At 42.8% G+C, this 22,646-nt stretch overlaps 1 protein-coding gene across 5 annotated transcripts in view; it reads right to left on the bottom strand.

The window, feature by feature from the left end:
* Positions 1 to 22,646, bottom strand: part of LOC126360357 (phosphatase and actin regulator 2) — a 717,887-nt gene that overhangs the window by 398,307 nt on the left and 296,934 nt on the right. The window lies entirely within an intron of this gene.

The following is a 22,646-nucleotide window of genomic DNA, read 5'->3' as shown; positions in this document are numbered from 1 at the left end:
CGCAATCCGGCGACACCCCCCCCCCCCCCTCCCCCAAGTCCAAAACTGCTACAGAGTGGCTCCAGGATCACTCCTCTAAGTTTAAATACTTATGCTGGCAACCAAAATCTCCAGACATGAACATTATTGAGTACATCTGGGATTCCTTGCAACGTCCTGTTCAGAAGAGATCTTCAGCCCCTCGTACTCTTACGGATTTATGGACAGCAGTGTCCCTCCAACACTACTTCAGACAGTAGTCGAGTCCATGTCACGTCGTGTTGCGGCATTTCTGCGTGCTCGCGAGTGCCCTAGACGACATTAGGCAGATCTACCAGTTTCTTTGGCTCTTTGATGTATATCTACTGTTTGAGGCACAGCAAGATCCCTAGACTGTCCCAGATAGAACATCTGTGGGACGAGCTCGAAAATCAACTCCGTTCCAGTGCCAGTATCGAACTTACCAAGGGCCGCTTACGACAGCTGTGCGCCAGAGCTTGCCTCAGGAAAAGATACAACGGTATTATGACGCCCTTGTCAACAGAACTAATGCATGCATCCAAGCCACAGGGTGCACAACGCCCCAGCTCATTCTGTTCGGGACAGTCACACATGCTGAGTCTTGGCTCTATCAAAATCTCTCGTGCAACGAAACCCACTGATTTCTTCCTCTGCCGGCCGCGGTGGTCGTGCGGTTCTAGGCGCTGCAGTCCGGAACCGCGAGACTGCTACGGTCGCAGGTTCGAATCCTGCCTCGGGCATGGATGTGTGTGATGTCCTTAGGTTAGTTAGGTTTACGTAGTTCTAAGTTCTAGGGGACTGATGACCTAAGATATTAAGTCCCATAGTGCTCAGAGCTATTTTTTCCTCTTTGCTAACACGAAGATATCACTCCGTGGCGGGCATTTCCAGAATATCAACGATGTGTTTTCAGAAGTTAAACGTTTCCTAAAGAGTAATAATGCAGACTTATGTTTTTGTTTGTACCTGTCATTATTACAGCAACTGCGGTAGTGTGTTATATAAGACAGTAGTCAGTTGTACTACTGAAATATTTCATCGCAGTTAACCTGATCGACAGATTAATCTACCATGTTTGGAAGTTACAAACCATAAGAATACGGCATGAATGCATGAAAAGTATAGGAAGCGTTTGACAAAAAATCTTAGTACTGGTGTACAAAATGGATAAGCAGAGAAATTAAAACCGGACAACTAAGAAATTGTAAAAAGATTAAGTTAAAAATATTAAAATGTTAATTTAAAACTATCTGATGTACATTAGTTAACAGTCGGAAAAATAATATACCTTCCCTAATGAAGCATAACAACATGCCATATCGCAAAATGCATGTAGTGTATGCGACAGCTGCAACCACAGACTGATAACTGAGAGTTAATTCATCTCACCTGAATCAAGTAGATGTGCTAGCAGGAGGGAAACACTATAAACGCGTGTAGAAAGAGTATGGCAAAGTCATATAAAAGGAAAGCTGTACTTTAGATAAAAAGACTCAACCGCCCATATACATATGGGCTAACAAGAGGCTGATATAGAATTTAATTTATTAAAAACTGATGGTGGTGCCATGGGGCGATGGTGTAGCGGCAGGAGACGGAACTTTCTATTATCCCGGAGAGGAGGCTGGCCGCCGGAAGTGAGTTTCACTTGGGTGACGAAGACAAGGTTGAGTGGAAGGGACCACAGCACAAGCGTACGACTTGTCTTCATATGCGGGAAGCGAGCCTGTGGCTCAATAAGACTTCATTAAAACCTAATTTACAAGTAACTGTAAGCAGGTATAGCATTTTAATATTCCTTTAATTTCACATTCTTAGCAAGCCAACATCTGAAAGTCAACCGACTGACTTATTATAGATCAAGTTCATAAACTGACACCACAGTTTGTAGAGTAAGAGTAAAACACAGTAATTTGCTTCAGCTCGTGGCAGTTTAATGTGGAGTAACGTCTTTTATTGTATTAATGTATTTTACCCTTATTCTCCAAACTGTGGTGTCAATTTATAGGCTTGATCTAAAAATATATCGACTGTTTAAATGTCACAGGCTAGCTTGCTAAGAGTTGAAATTAGATCATTAAAGCAGCGCTGAAACGCTTTACGAGCTCACAGTTAGTTGTAAAGTTAGGCTTTAATTAACACTTATGAGCCTTACACACGTTTTCCAGGTATGAAGACGTAAACAAGCACTGCGACACTTCGTACTCTACTGAGCTGGAGCCCATCACTCGCTTTTCTGAAACTCGCTCTCAGATGCCAGCCGCGTCGCTAGGATGCTGCGAAATTCAATGAACTGCCGCTAAACCATAAGCTCTTGACGTAACCATCAACTGAAGTGGCGTCCAAATGAAAAAGATTTACACTGAGGCAGTGAATCACACGAAATTATTATAATGGTTTGTAATCTCACTAATTTCGTAGACTTCCGAAGTCGACAGATTAATCTCTCGAAACTGGTTAAATGCGATAAAATATTTCAGTCCTTCAAATGACGACTGATTTTATTTTGGGGAAAAAATTCAGAGTTCCACCACCAAGGCCTCTGCGAAGTAACCGTCATTGGTAAAAATATGTTACATTGAAAGATGAATGTGTAGAGAACAACTAACTCCACTATCAGGTTTCATAGTTGTAGCTTGATTGTTTCTTTGGGACCATCCCTCGTACACAGACGACTCACTGTGTCGCTCAGTTTTAGTCTTCCTAATACTTATTTCTTGCAGCACGCACTGGCATTGCTATCTGTTGCCCTTCAAGTTCTAATCTTCTACTAAAAATTTCGTTGACTTTCACCATCGTGTCTTCGACGTCCAGGTTAAATGACAGTAGCGATGCGTTACAACACTGCCTCGTACCTTTCGTAACACAAACTGTCCTCCAACTCTCCCTTAGGCTACAACTGCACGGTCGTTTTTAACTCGACTTTAGTGCGATAAATACCGCAAGAAACATGTACCAAGCGTTATGGTATATGTCATGAGTACACGGTACGGAAATTAACGTACACTGTCGAATGACAGGCGCGTCCTCAAGCTCGTACCGCAGACCGTTGGACCTGCGTCCATTTTCTTGCGTTAAGAAACGCAGTTTTGCGGCCAGCGGCTACTGACGGCAATGACTGTCGAGGGTTGATCCACATTAATAGCTATCCTTCAGCTTCTACAGGCCTACTATCTCGCATATTGGTATCTTTGCGTGCAAGTTTTGCATGTACTTAAGGATAGTCAGCGATAATAATCAAAAAACGAGGTTGGATAATTTTTTCAGTCTTTCGTTTATGTTTATGAACTATCCTTTTCGAAACCGATCCACAATTATTGGATGTATTCAGTGCTTACTTTCTAAAATTTTAATAACACATCTCTTCAACCACAGAACAAAAAAATGGTTCAAATGGCTCTGAGCACTATGGGACTTAACATCTGAGGTCATCAGTCCCCTAGAACTCAGAACTACTTAAACCTAATTAACCTAAGGACATCACACGCATCCATGCCCAAGGCAGGATTCGAACCTGCGACCGTAGCGGTTCCAGAGTGAAGAGCCACACCGGCCGGCCAACCACAGAACACCCCCCCCCCCCCCCAAAAAAGGAAAAACAATTAATAAAGCATTTAGCGATGAATGACGATATTCCTGGTCCATCGAGGTCACGTACAATTCCAACTTCCTAAAGAGGTAGGAGAAACAGAACACGATATGACCTGAGATACGGAGTTAAATGTTTAGTAAATGATTTAAACACAGTTTGTTTCCTACTCACTGAGTGGCAAATCATAGTTACGTTCCGATTTGATACACGTTTACTAGTTTAAATCTCAGGCGCCGATTTTTTGTTCCAGGGAGTTTAAACAAAATTCCTTGGCAGTTGCCGGAACGTCGTTCCGGCAGAACTTAAGCTGTGGATGTATCCACCATTAGCTTTGCTTTTTTTTCTATTTCCGTAGTTTGACAACTAATAACAAAATAATAGCTTTTGATGTTCTGCTCACTTCTGTCAATGTACTTCTCAATTCTCGACATGCGTACTTCACTCCAGCGGTCCCCGATGGACCGTGTTACAAAGGAAACTACGTTGACAATACATTATGTAGCGGGCGTGCTATCAAACCTGCATCATTTACTGTATGATATGTTGCGTTATTTTAAGCATGGTGTAGTCAGGTGAAGCGCTAAGAAAATGTTGTGATAATTTCCATAAATTATTTATTTCTAGTTTCTGCTACCAGTCACTTTTTTATTTTATGTTTATCTAACATAATACAACGCGTTTCGAACATGTTTTGTTCATCTTCAGGCATTTATATATACACACCGAGAAATGTTACTTAAAAATAAATTTTTAAGTGACATTTCTCGGTATGTCTGTATAAACGCCTGAAGATGAACAGAACATATTCGAAACGCGTTGTATTATTTTAGATTAAACATAAAATAAAAAAGTGACGGGTAGCAGAAACTAGAAATAAATAAGTATCCCACACAGTCACAGTTCACAAACATAGCTATTATGGCCGAAAATAATTTCCGTAAAATTGTTGCGTTAACAAACGCACATGTACCCCTAGTTTTACCAGTAAAAACTCGAACACAGACTCCAACACGAATGGGAGACGAGACAGACGCTAATTGTGGGGAAGAATGGAGAAGAGCCGCGCTGAAGGGACAAAGCCTTTCGCGAGCACGTCTATCTTGCCGGAAGCAGTTACAGCCGCGCCGCGGTAGCCGACGCTTTGTGGCTGGAAGCGGCTGGTGGTAGGGTGGGGGGGGGGGGGGGTAGGGGGAGGGGAACGGACGCGCCACACGTAGAGGCCGCTCTCGGCAGCAGGTGCCTCCGGCTGCGTCCTTGGGGAGAAGAGGCTCAAGGGAGCCACTCGGCTCACCACAGGGGTGGACTCTCTCAGCACTTCCGTCACGCGGACAACTGGCTCGCTCTGGAACAGAGCTGGAAGAAGCAATCTGCAGCTACCATCAAACCTGGTTTCCAGTCATCGTTTACCCATAGCGGTAGCGCACCAACTTCCTACGACCTTCAGTTTAACATGGAATAAAATCATCTGTGCAGTTTTATTGTGCCCGACCAAATACAAACGAAACACCAACTTCTGAAATATTATGTTGGTGCTTAAGTTCGTCATGATTTTGTTTTGTATGTTGGTATTCCGGTTGCTATGGGTTTATTTATCGACTGTCATTTTTTATTTGTGGTTCACTGTTACTATTTGAATTTATTGTTATTTTGTCATTTGGAGATAGTGAGTGAGCCTGTGCACGCTAGAGAATGGAATACCAAGTGAAGAAATCGGAACATTCCGACCTATTCTTCTCTTTGAGTGCAGTAGAGGTGTGACAGCAGCGGAGGCATCCAGAAACATTTGTGACACTGGACAGAGCACGGCAAGAAAATGGTTTTGTCGTTTTGAGAAGGATCGATTTGATCTCAGTGACTCTCCACGTTCAGGAAGACCTTCCGCGTTTGATGAAGACAGTTTAAACGCACTAACGCACTATGAACCAACTGTGATCATTCCACCATCGTGCGAAATTTGCATCAATGAGGAATGTTAAAGTGGACCGCATTCTCTGAGCCAAAATCACAGGAATGGCCATATGAGCACCTCTGCTTGCTCGTCATCAAATGGCTCGTGACGATACCGACCACCAGCCGCTGTGGCCGAGCGGCTCTAGGCGCTTCAGTCCGGAATCGCGCTGCTGCTACGGTCGCAGGTTCGAATCCTGCCTCGGGCAAAGGATGTGTGTCATGTCCTTAGGTTAGTTAGGGTTAAGTAGTTGTAGGTCTAGGCGACTGTAGACCTCTGATGTTAAGTTCCATAGTGCTTAGAGCCATTTGATACCGACCATTCTGTCATGTATCGTTACTGGTGACGAGAAATGGTGTCTTAATGCTAACACACGGAAACGAAAGAAATGGTTGAATCCAAACAAAGCAACAACTCCCCATACAAAGACCTGCGTGCAGCGACAAAATATAAATAATGTTATGTATATTGTGTAAGAGTGACGATGTGGTGTATTACGAACTGCTGACATTCACTGTCAACAACTGAGACGGAGCCGAAGAGCAACAATGTTACTCCTGATAAGGCCCGCCCGCGTTCCGCTACAGAGACAAAAAATGAACTTCGTTTGGTGGTCTTTCCACATCCATTTTCGCCACCTCATTTCGCGCCATCAGAAGTCCACCTTTTCTGCTCTCTATCGAAAAATGCTCAAGGAACGTCCTTTCCGGATGAAAACGCAAGTCGCGGAATCGAGAAGCTACACCAGCGTTCGCACAGTCCGTTGTAAAAAGTTAAGGGGAAAATATTACTGATGGCTAAATTCTCTATTATGTATGTCTGTTCTGCTTATTAAACTTACGGGAAAACGCTACAAATTTATGCTCCAGCCTAACAGATTGAGGTCCTTCACACAAGTACTAAAGAAATTACGTTATATTTCGGTTACGCGATAAATCACGATATGATACCCAAGTTGGGGTGCCAATTATTAAAACAAAGGCGTTTTTCGTTGCGGCGAGATTTCATTTCACGAAATTTAAATAACCAACTTTCTGGTTAGAATGAGCAAATATTTTTTGACTCCCACCTACACAGACAGAAATGACCACTGTAATACAATAAGATAAATAGAGTACGTGGAGAAATACTGATTTCTATTCGAGAGTGAAACGGAGGAGAAATATTCAATGTGGATCTATGAACCCACTAAGAAGCACCTCAGAAGTGTGAATTGCAGTGTAGTCATGCAGATGTACGTTTTCCTTATACTCTTGTTCTTTTCCTCATCCGGCTCCAATTTGTTCTTCCCGCGAAGTACCTTTAGATGGGATTGGCTTTCCTTATCTTGAGGGTCATTTTCCTCGTTGGTATGTACCTTGTTCGACGAGAACCAATCGTACTGTCCTTTCGGACAGTTAACAGCCATGTGGATCGAGACCCGGCCTCTTCGTTGCCCTGACAACTCAGTAAGCATTTCATAATTTTATCTGTAATTGGGAGCTGTTTTCACACAACTCAGGCAGAGGTGACAAAAGTCATGTGATACCTCCTAATATGGTGTCGGACATCCTTTCGTGCGGCGCAGAGCAGCAACTCGACCTGGCGTGGACTCAACGTATCGTTGAAATTTTCCTGCAGAAACATTTTAGCCTTGCTGCCTCTACAGCCGTACATAACTGTGAAAGTGTTGCTGGCGCACGAGCTGAACAATCGATTACGTCCCATAAATGTACGATGGGATTGACGTCGGGCGATCTGAGTGGCCAAAACATTCGCTCGAACTGTCCACAGTGTTCTTCAAAAACCAGTCGCGGACAATTTTAGCCAAGTGACATGGGACGTTGTTGTTCTTGTTGTGGTCTTCAGTCCTGAGACTGGTTTGATGCAGCTCTCCATGCTACTCTATCCTGTGCAAGCTTCTTAATCTCCCAGTACCTACTGCAACCTACATCCTTCTGAATCTGTTTAGCGTATTCATCTCTTGGTCTCCCTCTACGATTTTTACCCTCCACGCTGCTCTCCAATACTAAATTGGTGATCCCTTGATTCCTCAGAACATGTCCTACCAACCGATCCCTCCTTCTAGTTAAGTTGCGCCACAAGCTCCTCTTCTCCCCAATCCTATTCAATACCTCCTCATTAGTTATATGATCTACCCATCTAATCTTCAGCATTCTTCTGTAGCACCACATTTCGAAAGCTTCTATTCTCTTCTTGTCCAAACTATTTATCGTCCATGTTTCACTTCCATACATGGCTACGCTCCATACAAATACTTTCAGAAATAACTTCCTGACACTGAAATCTATACTCGATGTTAACAAATTTCTCTTCTTCAGAAACGCTTTCCTTGCCATTGCCAGTCTACATTTTATATCCTCTCTACTTCGACCATCATCAGTTATTTTGCTCCCCAAATAGCAAAACTCCTTTACTACTTTAAGTGTCTCATTTCCTAATCTTATTCTCTCAGCATCACCCGACTTAATTCGACTAGATTCCATTATCCTCGTTTTGCTTTTGTTGATGTTCAGCTTTCAAGACACTATCCATTCCGTTCAACTGCTCTTCCAAGTCCTTTGCTGTCTCTCACAGAATTACAATGTCATCGGCGACCTCAAAGTTTTTATATCTTCTCCGTGGATTTTAATACCTACTCCAAATTTTTCTTTTGTTTCCTTCACTGCTTGCTCAATATACAGACTGAATAACATCTTGGATAGGCTACAACCCTGTCTCACTCCTTTCCCAACCGCTGCTTCCCTTTCATGCACCTCAACTCTTATAACTACCATCTGGTTTCTGTACAAATTGTAAATAGCCTTTCGTTCCCTGTATTTTACCCCTGCCACTTTTAGAATTTGAAAGAGAGTATTCCAGTCAACATTGTCAAAAGCTTTCTGTAAGTCTACAAATGCTAGAAACGTAGGTTTGCCTTTCCTTAATCTAGCTTCTAAGATAAGTCGTAGGGTCAGTATTGCCTCACGTGTTCCAGTATTTCTACGGAATCCAAACTGATCTTCCCCGAGGTCGGCTTCTACCAGTTTTTCCATTCGTCTGTAGAGAATACGAGTTAGTATTTTGCATCCGTGACTTATTAAACTGATAGTTCGGTAATTTTCACATCTGTCAGCACCTACTTTCTTTGGGATCGGAATTATTATATTCTTCTTGAAGTCTGAGGGTATTTCGACTGTATCATACATCTTACTCACCAGATGGTAGAGTTTTGTCAGGACTGGCTCTCCCAAGGCTGTCAGTAGTTCTAATGGAATGTTGTCTACTCCCACGGCCTTGTTTCGACTCAGGTCTTTCAGTGCTCTGTCAAACTCTTCACGCAGTATTGTATCGCCCATTTCATCTTCATCTACATCCTCTTCCATTTCCATAATTATCTATAAAAATTCCACCGTTTTTTGGGAACCTGATGTACATGAATAGCCTTGAATAGCCTCCAAGTAGCCGAACATAAACATTCCCAAACAATGATTGTCCATGTAAACACAGCACACCATTATGAAGCCATCACCAGCTTGCACAGTGCCTTGCTGACAACTTGGGTCCATGGCTTCGCGGAGTCTCCGTCACATTGGAGCACTGGAACCCTGCCATCGGCTCTTACGAACTGAAATCTGGACTCCTCTGACCAGGCCTCGGTTTTTCAGTCGTTTAGGGTCCGACCAGTATGGTCACGAGGCCAGGAGAGGCGCTGCAGGTGATGCCTTCCTTATAACAAAGGCAGTCGCGTCGGTCGTCTACTGCCGTAGCCCATTAGCACCAGATTTCGCCGCATTGTCCTAATGCATAATTCGTCATACATTCCACATTGAATTCTGAGCCTACTTCACGCGTTATTGCTTGTCTCCTAACACTAAACTCTACGCCAACGCCGCTGGTCACGATTGTTAAGTGAAGGCCGTGGACCATTGCCTTGACAGTGGTGAGAGGTAATGCCTTGATTTGGTATTCTCGGCACAGTCGTCACACTGTGGATCTCTGAGTATAGAATTCCCTAATGATTTCCGGAATGGATTGTCCCATACGTCTGGCTCCAGCTGCCATTCCGCGCTGAAAGTCCGCCAAATCCTCTAGTGAGGCCATGATCAGGCTGAAAATCTTTTCATGTGAATCACCTGAGGACAAGTGACAGCTCCGCCAACGCTACGCCTTTTCAAACATAGCGTATGCGATACTACTGCCATCTGTATAAGTGCTTATCGCTACCCTGTGGCTCGTCACCACAGTGTAGACTACATTCACTACAGTCATCCTTAAGGCGGCTTCACATGTCCATCGCAAAACGGGAATCCTCAACGAATACAGTTTTTGTTAATGTGTCTCCTTTGCAGCCCTTACTACTCTCACACTGCTGATTTATGGTCTAACGAGTCCTTTTCGTATATTGTTATTTTGGTCCGAACGGGCACTTTTCTATCATAGAAGACTCCAGCAGGCATGTGCTACTTATTGTAAGATGTGATTACCCGATGTGCTACATTTGCCTCTACGGCTCCGTCATCTGATATTATTAATCCTAAAAATCCGGTTCTGCTAACCTCTTTGCATTTTTTATCACTTTAAGACATTTTCGGACTGGGTAAAATAGTGTGAACATCACGGAGTAAGCCTGTTGTTTCTGAACATTTTTTTTAATTACTTGTAACCAGTGTGCGATTTGCAGAGGGGGATGGGGGGATCCCCCCCCCCCCTGCATCAGACCACCCCCTCCTCTGGTTTTAGTTTATGCGTCCCAACCTGGGATGTTTATTTCCCAAGCACTGGAGTAAAACTTTCCATATAATTTAAAGTTGTGGATCCGAACACTGAAAGTTTTTAATAAGTCTTACTATTAACACTATTAATATGTTTGAGTTTTCTATTATCAGAATAAGTACAGCTTTTCACAAATGTGCCTCTACTTTTTGAATTCCCCTCGTATGTAGAAGATTTTGTAAATAAGCTTTACCTATAATGTACTTTTAAAGATATAACACGTGATGGTTTTTCTGATAGTGCATACGCGTGAATACTGAGTTTCGGCATTAACATCTATTTATAAATAGTTGTTTAACCATGCGTAACGCCAAGGTCCAAGCTAGTAACATATATAATTCTAATAACCCCGAAGGCATCCCCCCCCCCCCCCCCCCCCACTGGTAAAAGCACAAATCGCACCCCGCTTGTAAGGAACTGGCGTTTTCGTTTCCCCCCTTTCACAGTAAATGCTCCGGGTGTTTTCAGTCGACAGAACGTCTGTGGTCGTTGTGGTGTACTGATCTATGATCACGTCTTCCTTACATACTCCCTACTATCGAAGATTCTTGGTTGCCGCTTAGTTCGTGCGCCATTACCAAGAGAAACATCGCCTGCTAAACACAAAGTAGTACAAGCACTACTAAACTGACAAAGAGGCAGGACGGGATTAAAGAGACTTTTTACACGACGACTGCTGCCCTGATGTGATAGCTAACCTTTGTATCGCTCTGGAAAGCATTTTCAACGTAAGCAGAGTGACGGTAACCGGGTAGATAAATATTCATAGTATTATGACACCTTTTTTGAACAAAGCGTATAATGAAGAGTCTTCAGTTGGTCAAGGATCTCTAACTAGCGACTCATGGGGAAACATGGTATGGTCTGACAGGTACACTTTTGTACTGTTTCTCACTGCAGAACACGAGGAACAGCGTACAGTCTTCCTCCTGTTCTAAAGTACGAGTACGATGGAGATCCGATAAGGATTTAAGTGATACTTCGATTTTCAAGGGAGCGCATGGGGACACAGAAGGGAAAGATAGTTGATCAGGTCTACGAAACCATTGACGTGATCGTGGTCATGCAGTGCTACAAGCATTGATCCTAGCACGGGACTGCATTTTACAAGGCGATAACGGCTCACTCACAATCCTAAAAATGTACGAGTTTGGTTGATGAGCACGACGATGAAATAGTACGTCTTCCCTGACCTTTATATTTGAGTCACTGTGGTGTGTACCACAAAAACACATAAGAGTCTATTTCCCCACTGTAATACCTACCAACCTGCAAGAGCAGTTTTTTGTGAATTACAGTACGAAATACCACTCATCATTAGTAATGATTTATATGTATATTTACACAGGAGGCTGCAGGCCGTTTTGCAACGAAGAACACTTCTGGCGGGTCGCTTGAATTTTCGCGCTCAATAGCCTGACTGTCTAACATCAAAGCAAGTTAACTCCTAAACAGCGCAACGTATTTACTTTCTTTAAAAAAGTTGTTTATCAGCACAACGTACCCTGAAGACTGTTTATGAACACTTATATACTGAAAATCCCTGCTCGCTCCTATTAGTTTATACGGCCCAATCTCAGAAACAACTGTAAGAGTTTTGATCCGGTTTTTAATAATAGACTGATTCATTAGGAATGTTGGTGTATATAATTTATAAATATGTCGTGGAAATTGGCTGAACTACGAGATCAGAAAAGTTCGAGCACAATCCGTAGTCTGGAAACTCAAAGTAACGGATTCGAACCCAGGACGGACGACCAATTTTTCACTGTCTTTTAACCTAGCATCCACCTCACATTCGCCAGAAGCGAAACGTGATTTGCATTCCATGTTAAACTGTAGGTCATTTTCTCACACTGGAATCGAAGTCAGCTTTGGTGGTCTAGCGGTGTTGTACAGTATTTTTTTTTTTCCTGGTAGCCTCTGTTATTTGATGTGATTATGTGCAAGCGTTAAATAAATATTTTGAAAAGAAAAAAGAAAAGCGTGGCCATGGTACAGTAAGCGAAAGATCGCGTGATCGAATCCTGGTCGGACCACAGATTTTTATCTTTGTCTTTTAATCTGCCAACCACTTGTCAATAATGTGGAGTCCTTGTTAAACTCTAGGTCGCCTTTTCACTGTTGGACAACTGGCTAGGGAGGCGCAAGTCGCCAAAGTGACGTCCGATTGAAAGACTTGCATTAGGACATCGAACCACACGAAATTATTACTACCAGAATATATATTCTCAAATTATTATTACCAGAATATATATTCTCCTTCTATATGCATCCCCCGCCGCTTTTTCCTCCCTATATATGCATTCAAATCTCACGATTTTGATGACATTGTAATTGCTAGATACATTAATTAGCGAGGAAGGTTCTTGTGCATAATTTATAAATATTTGGTGAAAACTGGCTCAACTATGATTAATAAGTCCCCCGCCACCTTTTTTTGTCAGTACCAGGTGCGATTGAAAGGTAACGGGATTTTTTTTAATTTCACGGGATTTATGCATCCGATTAAATAAAAAAAGAATTATGTTGTCAGTACACATGTTCCTGATGTATATTTGCATTTTCAAAAGTTTACAAAAAAAAGGTTCAAATGGCTCTGAGCACTATGGGACTTAGCATCTATGGTCATCAGTCCCCTAGAACTTAGAACTACTTAAACCTAACCAACCTAAGGACATCACACAACACCCAGTCATCACGAGGCAGAGAAAATCCAAGACCCTGCCGGGAATCGAACCTGGGAACCCGGACACGGGAAGCGAGAACGCTACCGCACCACCACGAGCTGCGGACCAAAAGTTTTCAATATTTAGTTTATTCTTGATTGTCGAAAAGGTTATATGCAATTACGAGCGCTCGGTGAATCAAAGGCGGATCAAAGAATTTGCATTAAATGTTGCTTGAAAACTGGAATAAAATGCACCACCTTATTCGAAATATTGACTGCGGCAACAGTTTATGAGTTGTATAAACGTTTCAAAGAGGACTGAGAAGACGTTGAGAAAATGGTCCTGAAAAATAGCCGGTTCGCCATCAAAGAGGTTGCCGATGGTATCGGTATATCCTTTGGCTTATACCAATTCATTTTTTTTTTTTTTTGTGGATGTTTTGGGCATGAAGTGTGTAGCAGAAAATTCTGTTCCGAAATCGTTGAATTTCGGCCACAAATAATGTCGCGTACACGTCACTCAGGAATTGGTGAATGGAGTCGACCGACCCAGAACTTCTAAAGAAGGTTATATCAGGTCACGAAACATGGATGTGCACGTATGACGTCGAAAGCAAGGTCAAACAGTTCAAAAGGAGAATGTGTGAAGAGCCAAGACAGAAACAAAATTCTACAAGTTCGATCACATGTGAAGGTTCTCCTGACTTATCTTCGATTACAGTGGGATAGTGCATCCAAATGAGTTCCTGCCTTATGGTCGTACAGTCAGTAAGGAATACTACCCGGAAGTTATGAGCCATTTTCATGAAAAAATCCGAAGAAAACGAACGGAATTGTGGCAAAACCACTCGTGGGAACTGAATAACAATAATGCTCCTGCTCACACATCAAGGCTTGTTCTGATTTTAGTCAACAGTATGTTGCCTCAGTCACCGTAGTCGCTGGACATGACCCCCGCGAGACGTTTAAATTCCCGACGCTGAAGAGAGCTATCGAAAGACGTCGTTTTGCCACCACTGAGAAGATAAAAACAGAATCACTGAAGGAGCTGAACACCACAACGAAAAGCGAGTTTCAGAAATGCTCCCAAGATTGGTAAAAGCGCTGGCACATGTGTATTATATCAGAGGGAGATTACTTTGAAGTGGACAAAGTTGATGTTCATCTGTTAGCGGGCTGAGGCTGGGCAGTCCGCTCACCCCTTTAGGCGCCGCAATTCGGGAGCAAACGACGTGGACTACTTGAACCGTTTAATTTATATCAAAGTGATGATATTCGCTTGTCTAACGCTGTTCTCTGAGTTTTAATCATCACTCTACGCAGAACGCCGTAAACAAAATTACCGCTACGCCAGGCAAATCGCTCGGCCGCAGGTTGTACTAACCGTGCGAAGTCGCTACTTATAATTTAAAAATGCGATTACAAAATTCTTCATTACGTATATTTTCTACAGTTCATGTCACTGAAGTTGCTGCATGTGACATAGGCTAGGGAATCTAGCTTTTCAGTTGGCTTCTCGAGCACGTGTGTCTATACACTGTAGAAACTTTCCAAACGAATCAAAAGTCATTTGTATAGTTTTTGGTTTCTATTGTTATAATGAAATGCACTACCTATCTCTCTAAATTTTGTTTACATTTGCGTGAAGAAGCACAATGCTTTGATGGGCAACAAATCACGCCGTTTGTTTTGAAAGGCGCGGCGTAATACATGAAGGGTCTGACAATAGGGCGCTGCATTTATGGCCTATCCTCTAGACGTATAGTCGATAACTAGTACGTCCTTTCCATCCCAACACACTGTGGCCGTAGCTTTATTGGCGCTCAGAATTAGACTGACTTTTGTTTTTGTTTTGTCGGACATCCGAGGTATGCCATTCCATTGACTCGCACTTTGTTTCTGGGCTTTTATGCGAAATGTAGGCCTCGAAACCAGTAACAATATGGCCCAACAACTCTTCGCCATCCCCGTACAGAGTGACAAAGGGCAGTGCAGCTCCCATTCTTTGTTTTTATGTTCCGCTGTCAAAAGTCGATGAACCAACCAGGCTTTTCTGTAGTCCAAATCACCACTAACGGTTTGATGAGGAGCTGATCATGAAACTTCGGGGAACACAAGATAAGGTCATCAATAGGAAAACGTCTATCCTGTTGAATTTTTTTCCTCAATCATTGATTTGATTTCGTCTGTCATAACTAAAGGTCGGCTTGATCACTCTTCATCATAAATATTCATTTGTCCACCATCTGAACATGAAGCTGAAGCTTCGTTCACCGCATTTCCAAAAACTTCCGTTATCAGTCTGTAATTCATGATAGTATTTTTATAGTTTTTTTCCCCATTCAGGAACCTTGTTACACTACTAACATGATACGGCGACTGGGGTGGGAGGAGAATTGCGCGGCTCCGCACATCACAATGTTCATTAGTTTTGGAATTATCTTCGTAATAAATTAAGAATTGCGAAGTAAAAGGGTAAAAGGGGCACCGAGCAATACTGAGCACATTTCTGATGCAGGCAGAGAACCACTGGATACCCTGCTCGTCACCAATCAGTACGGACACGCTCCAGGGCCCCAACTGCGGACGAAACAGCTACGACCCGCCACAGAATGCAACTACGAGAGAAAATTTAGACTAGTCCTGAGCTCTCCCATCGGCTGTCACTTCATCAGCGCAGCTGGTGATGGTAATGAGGTCTTTTGTCAATGCAGTGAGCGTTGTGAACACAAAATTCAGCAGCACCCTCGTTCGTTATAAAAAAGATAGTGAAGCCTTTTTTATACGGAATTTCAATATTCTGTAATGTACAGTTTACTGTTCACTATTTTTCTTTATTCTTTCAAAGAATATAATGAAACAAAATAACAAATTTTTAAGAGAAAAACTGTCAGAAATCTGAATTTTATTTCAGTAAATGGATCAAAGGGTACAAGATGTCGAATTTCATAAAACAATGCAGGAACCTGATTATTTCCTGCGTAAAAACACGCTCATGGTACAGATTTCGTTATGTTTATAGACTATTGCCGTGTTATGATTCGGCCTCACCTCTCCCTGTGTTGTTGAAAGTGCCAACTAGTTCTGGAATTACTGTTAGTGCTACTACATACAAGATTAGAAATTTTGAGATGAGAGCAGTTCATTAAAAAAGCACTTTTTCTTTCACAATCTTGTTAAAACAATTCGAAAATCTACCTAGATTTTCTGATACATTCTTGGGTGTATGTTAAATATCGGGTCGATCGTTGGAATACTGTTCATAAAATGGAGACAACACCTCTAGTGAGCACACGGAAGCATACCATCAATCAATCAATCACGGCGCGAAAGCCTGAGAGATAACGCTCACTCTCTCCCCTAGCTAACCACCAGACATTATCGGTAAGCTCGGCATTGATCAAAAAATGGAGTAATAAGGTAATCTGTGATCGGCGGTAGATAAGACCTGGATACGAATAAGAAACGCGAAACTCCGCAGAAGCGTGGTTTACCGCAGACGAAAGCGAACTGATGATAGGTGCAGGTGACTCTTCATGATGGCTTCTGATGCGTAATGGATATGTCTGATATTGCTGGAGAAGACAGAGAACACGTCCGGATCAGTTGCAATGCCTACATCATAACTTGTACAAAAGCGACATCATTTTGAAGACTCCTAAAACTTTGCGAAAATTCTACTTCATCTCTCTGAGAGCTTCTGTTTCCTCCATTGATGTGTGACCTATCAGAAGGAAATGCTACGTGCTAGCATAGTGAAGTACACGCAGTCTGATTCATAGTTATTGGAACAGTTAGGGAATCTACCTAGATAAAAATAAAGCCCCAAACATAAAAGTGAGATTAAGAGTCCATTTAATGAACAATTACGTCAGCTCATCTGAATGCCTATTTGCAATCGCACTGTCGAATTTTAATCATTTGAAGACAACTAAAGTAACATCAAAAACTAGTATTTGCAGAACAATAGAATGCATCTTAGTGTCGAGATTCGGCTTTTATTGGCTCTGAGCACTATGGGACTTAACATCTATGGTCATCAGTCCCCTAGAACTTAGAACTACTTAAACTTAACTAACCTAAGGACATCACACAACACCCAGCCATCACGAGGCAGAGAAAATCCCTGACCCCGCCGGGAATCGAACCCGGGAACCCGGGCGTGGGAAGCGAGAACGCTACCGCACGACCACGAGATGCGGGCAGCGTCGAAATTCAGCCATATCTAAAACACTGGTAGTAAACTATAACTAGAATGAAGACTCGGCGGTACACGTCAGATAAACAGCCGATGCCTCGGAAGTGACATTAACACTAAGTCTACGCGCGAATCAAGCAGTATTCATCACTTTCTACTGAAATACTTCCTCGAAGAAAATCAACAGAGTACAGCCAACGGTCGACAACACATTTCAAGTTACCAACAGTTTATCATGAAAAGCCACTGTCAGCGGCAGTATCTACGGCATCGTCGCCGGGAATCGCGAAAGCAAACCCAAGTGAGGCCTTCATCTTTCATCTTATTCGCTGATACCGGGAAACAAAGCAAAAATAAATTACCAACAATAATACACAACTGCTATCTCTTCCCATGACTCCCTCCAGCTAACAGAAAGACAAGGTTTATGGCGACCTTATCGCGTGGAAATGCGGGCGAGGCAACGGCAGTGGTAAACAAAGAGCTGTTGCTAACACTGAAGAAGTAGTAGACGTAATTCACTGCAACGAAAGGTAACCTACAGTAACAGGTGGGACACGGGTATGACGCTCTCACATACCCACAAGGCGTTCATCGAAACTCAGAAACTTTAGTTGCGTCGTTGTTTCTGGCCCCTCAGCAACTTTTTCTTCTGCGTTCTACATCAACATCCATCGCACTGTGTGTGACGGAGTGACCCTGCACCACTGCTAGTCATTTCATTTCCTGTTCTACTCGCAAATACAGACGCGAAGAAACGAGTGTCTGTATGTGTCCGCTGGAGCCCTAGTCTCCCTTATCTGATCTCACTTTATCTTCGTGGTCAATACCTGAAATAGACGTAAGTGGCAATAGAATCGTTCTGTAACCAGCTCCAAACGCCGGTTCTGTAAATTTTCTCAGTAGCGTTTCTCGAAAACAGCGTCACCTTCCCAACAGGAATTCCCATTTAACTTCCCGAAGCATCTCCGTAATAGCCTATATGTGTTCTGACGGAATCTACCGGTAACAAATCTAGCATCCCGCCTCTGAATTGCTTCGATGCCTTCCTTTAATCCGACCTGGCGCGGATCTCAAACACTCGAGCAGTACTCAAGAATAGGTCGCACTACCGTTCTACACGGAGCCTCCTTTACAGATGAACCAAACTTCCCTAAAATTACCCCAACAAACAGAAGTCGGCCATTTACATCCCTACTACCAACATGGCGAACTTATTTCATTTCATATCACTTTGCAATGTTACGCCTAGATTTTTAATCGGAGTTACTGTGTCAAGCAACACACTGCTAGCGCTTTATTCGAATATTAGGGGATTGTTTCTCCTCACCCACATTAACTTATATTTTTCTACAGTCATCACACCGACTAGAAATTTTGCCTAAGTCATCTTGTACCCTCCTACAGTCACTCAATTACGACAGCTTCACGTACACCACACCATCAGCCGGTTCTAGGCGCTGCAGTCCGGAACCGCGGGACTGCTACGGTCGCAGGTTCGAATCCTGCCTCGGGCATGGATGTGTGTGATGTCCTTAGGTTGGTTAGGTTGAAGTAGTTCTAAGTTCTAGGGGACTGATGACCTAAGATGTTAAGTCCCATACTGCTCAGAGCCATTTGAACCTTCTTGAACACCATCAGCGAACAGCCACAGGTTGCTGCTCACCCCGTCCACTAGATCAATTACGTAAATAGAAAATAACACCCGTCCTATCATTTCTTGCATAAAACAGAGACGATTTCTCTAAAAGATATTAAGGTGCCGAGAAATAACGTTTTTAAGTCCCAGAATCAAGTTCATTCAAAATATCAGATAGGATCAGCAGCACTATAAATGTCTTCGCTTCCGATGCAGCTGTGTAATGGGAAGTATCGTTGATGTACGATCGTAAGTACTCGCAGAGAGACTTGGCTAAATAAGACTTCCACCTGGTGTCTTGAGCGGAAGCGCGTGTAAAATGGATAAATGTAAGATAAAGCTGTAACCAAAAACAAAGAACAGTGTAGTACCTATTTACAAGATTATCAATCAACATTTTGATCATGCGCGGCCAGCGCGATGGATTGCTATTCGAAGAGGCTCTGCCTCGATTCTCGGCCGAATCGGAGATTTTCTCCACTCGGCGACTGGGTGTTGTGGTATCCTTACGTTCGTGTCCTCATAACTGACATTACACTATTTAGATGGTTGTATGGGCACTTCCCGAGAGCCAATACATAGAAAAAAACATTTTGAGCACGTCACATCGTATGACTATTTGAAGATAGTGAAATGAATAAATGTTGCCGGGAATCGAACACGGTCCCCGTGCATAGCAGTTACGGAGGCGGACTTGGGGTTGGTACTAAGAGGTGAAGTAAAATGGAAAGATCTTGTAAAATCACTGGGACAGGCGAATGGAAGACAGATTTGGTGGAAGGTTACTGGCAGTGTGTAGTGCATCTGTAAAGGAAATCGCATACAAGAAGCATTTGGGACCAAATGAAGATAACTGTTCCAGTCCTTGTCAAGTAAGCACGATAACAGGCTTCGAAAGAAGTAAGCCACGCGCTGCTTGGATCGTAAAGGGTCGATGTAGACCAAACGAAAAAGTAACAGGATACGTTAATTGGAATCCTTGGAACAAAAACGACGTAGTTCTCTCTAAAACCTGCACTCGAAGACGACAGTGTGACTATTATACTGTTACCACCGTACATCTCACGTAGGGAACATAAGAAAACTGTACGTCTCGCGTGGAGATCATTAGAAGAGGTAAAGAGGGGTTAGGACGAGAAATGAGGTATTTAGATAGTCACTTTTTTCCTCGCTCGTTATGCGAACGGAACAGGAAATATGTTCCCACGTCTGTTCAGACACTCGGCGACGGCCTGGTGATTTGCCTTTACACAAATAACATGTTTCTCGGAATTGTTCAAGCCATAAAATGGTTCAAATGGCTCTAAGCACTATGGGCTCTTAACATCTGAGGTCATCAGTCCCCTAGACTTAGAATTACTTAAACCTAACTAACCTAAGGACATCACACACATCCATGTCCGAGGCAGGACTCAAACCTGCGGCCATAGCAGCAGCGCGGTTCCGGACTGAATCGTCTAGAACTGCTCTGCCACTGCGGCCGGCACAGGTAAGAAAACTGCTTAAGTTGATTAGATGTACCCTCCGCCATGCACTGTACAGTGGCTTGTGGAGTATTGAGTAAATCTATCTATATTCACGAAGGAGGAGTAAATTGGATACAAAGAAAAAAAAAACACAGCGAAACATTGATAAAACACTACACAGAACTAAAATTTCCATCACACTAGCCTCGCCATTAGGTACAATTCAAGCCGTATTCCCTGTCAAACACAGGAATTCGCTCTCATCAGTATACAAAATGCATTTAGGTACATTTTGGCGTACTTACAGTAATACCTACAAGCACCGACAACTTTTAGTTTCTTTCTCTGTAGCATTTAGCCATGCGCTAAGAAGCAGTGCTCTATTTTCAGTCTTGTTTGGGTTACCACTTTTTCCATCTGAATGGGTGGTAATTTGTTTCGCAGTACGGTAGTGTTAAGTCTATGAGAGCCTTGGCTTCTTGTTTTGTACACGAAACCATTCAGTCTCCGATTGTCACATGGTCTTCCTTCTCAAAAGTCAGATGATGTTCAGGAGAATAGTATGAATACAGGTACACACACTGACGCCGTAACAAGTTTCTCGGGTCATTGTAGTAGCTTATTCATTATCCGGGTTCGCGGAGACCCTGATACTTGGATGAATAAGTCTTACCTCTGAGGATAACGTACAAATATCTTTATGTATCTAGACAGTTCATCCATCCCCGGAATATGGGATTGATACTGGCAAGATATTGCTCGCGGAAATTCCAAAACTTTCGAGAATGTTTTACTTTTAAGTTTGAAGTGGGGCAATAAATGACAAAAGAAATGTTTTTCGTGTGATATAAGCATAAATTAACAATTTTATTATTTTCTTCGTTTAGTTTCACTATGTAACCTTGGTTCTTCCACATTTTTTATGAGTGTAGGTCAACGGGAAGTAGGTTTGATGAGTGAGCTTGCAAGTATCAAAATATGTAACATAAATGGCGATATCTTTTAACTGCATTGACTTAGAAGTTTACATTTTACAGGCCACCAAGGTACCATAGACCTCAGTATATAATATAAATTTCTATTTCATACGTCTACCCGTTCCTTAGAAAAAAGCATTTTTAACAGTCGGACCGACACACAGACAACGAAATGATCCTATAATGGTTCCGTTTATTCCAATTGCTGTACGTATTCCCAAAACTGGAGCCGCTTTGATATCTTCATTATAATTGTGGAGTATCTCTAAAAATACTACTGTACATGCAAACACTAAGTTTTACAAAATTTGGATGTCCTAATGACTTTCTACTGTGTTTATTATTATTATTAGGTATGAGAAGAAGCATTAAGAAGGATATCTGGCAAATCTGTGAGAGCATCTATTACTACTGTACTGAGGGAGTCTACATCTGGAGACATCACACAGGCAATGGCAGAGTAGTTTAGCTCTATCACTGAAAACCAGGATTCAGTTTTCCGCCGCTACTAATGGAGACTGGTGATTGGAATTTCCATTCCAATAATACTGAGGACTACAACTGCAACTTTTCTGTGTGAGAGATTGAATTTGCATTGCCTTGGGTCAAGTTCGACAGCACCATGAAAGGATCGAAGCCAGTATATGATACAGTAAATCAAGCAGGACGCCGGCCACTGTGGCCGAGCGGTTCTAGGCGCTTCAGTCCGGACTGCGCTGCTGCTACAGTCGCAGGTTCGAATCCTGCCTCGGGCAGTCCTTAGGTTAGTTACGTTTAAGTAGTTCTAAGTGTAGGGAACTGATAACCTCAGATGTTAAGTCCCATAGTGCTCAGAGCCATTTGAACCATCAACTAGGACGCAAAGGAAATTCTCCTAACCCTTTTTTATAACAAGTGGTTGACTTGGGAATTTCCAGATTCCCGGAAGGAGGTGATTTGAGTACTCTTTCTGATAACAAGGAACGCCCACACGTTGTCCAGTGGTTACCGTAATGTGGCTCTCGCTACCTGATCCGGGAACACGTTAGAACGCATGATCAACCAGCATCTGATTTAGGTTCTAAATCGTGGGAACTACTTAGTCACTATCAGTGTGGGTGTCGGAGCTATAGTTCTATCGCCGCCAACTGACCCTGCCGAAGGCGGAAATAGAACAATCTTTCCTACGCAGACAGCACCTCGTACGCACCTTCTTCGATCTTGAGAGGGAACACCACACTACTTTGAGGCATCAGATCGTATAAAGTTCCGCACATGGGGCTCGCGAGGATGCGCCTACCGCCATCGTTCATGCGGTCCTTCCTTTCCAGGCGATTTTTTCAGATGTCCGATCGGAGGTGCTCTTTCAGACTCATTCTGGCAAGAGGCTGTTCGATGATGGCATCAACAGTTTTATTATA

Source organism: Schistocerca gregaria, chromosome 1 (assembly GCF_023897955.1).
Source record: "Schistocerca gregaria isolate iqSchGreg1 chromosome 1, iqSchGreg1.2, whole genome shotgun sequence".
NCBI classification, from domain to species: Eukaryota; Metazoa; Arthropoda; class Insecta; order Orthoptera; family Acrididae; genus Schistocerca; species Schistocerca gregaria.
Note: the sequence above shows the minus strand (reverse complement) of the source record. Positions and strands in the feature narration are given on the sequence as shown.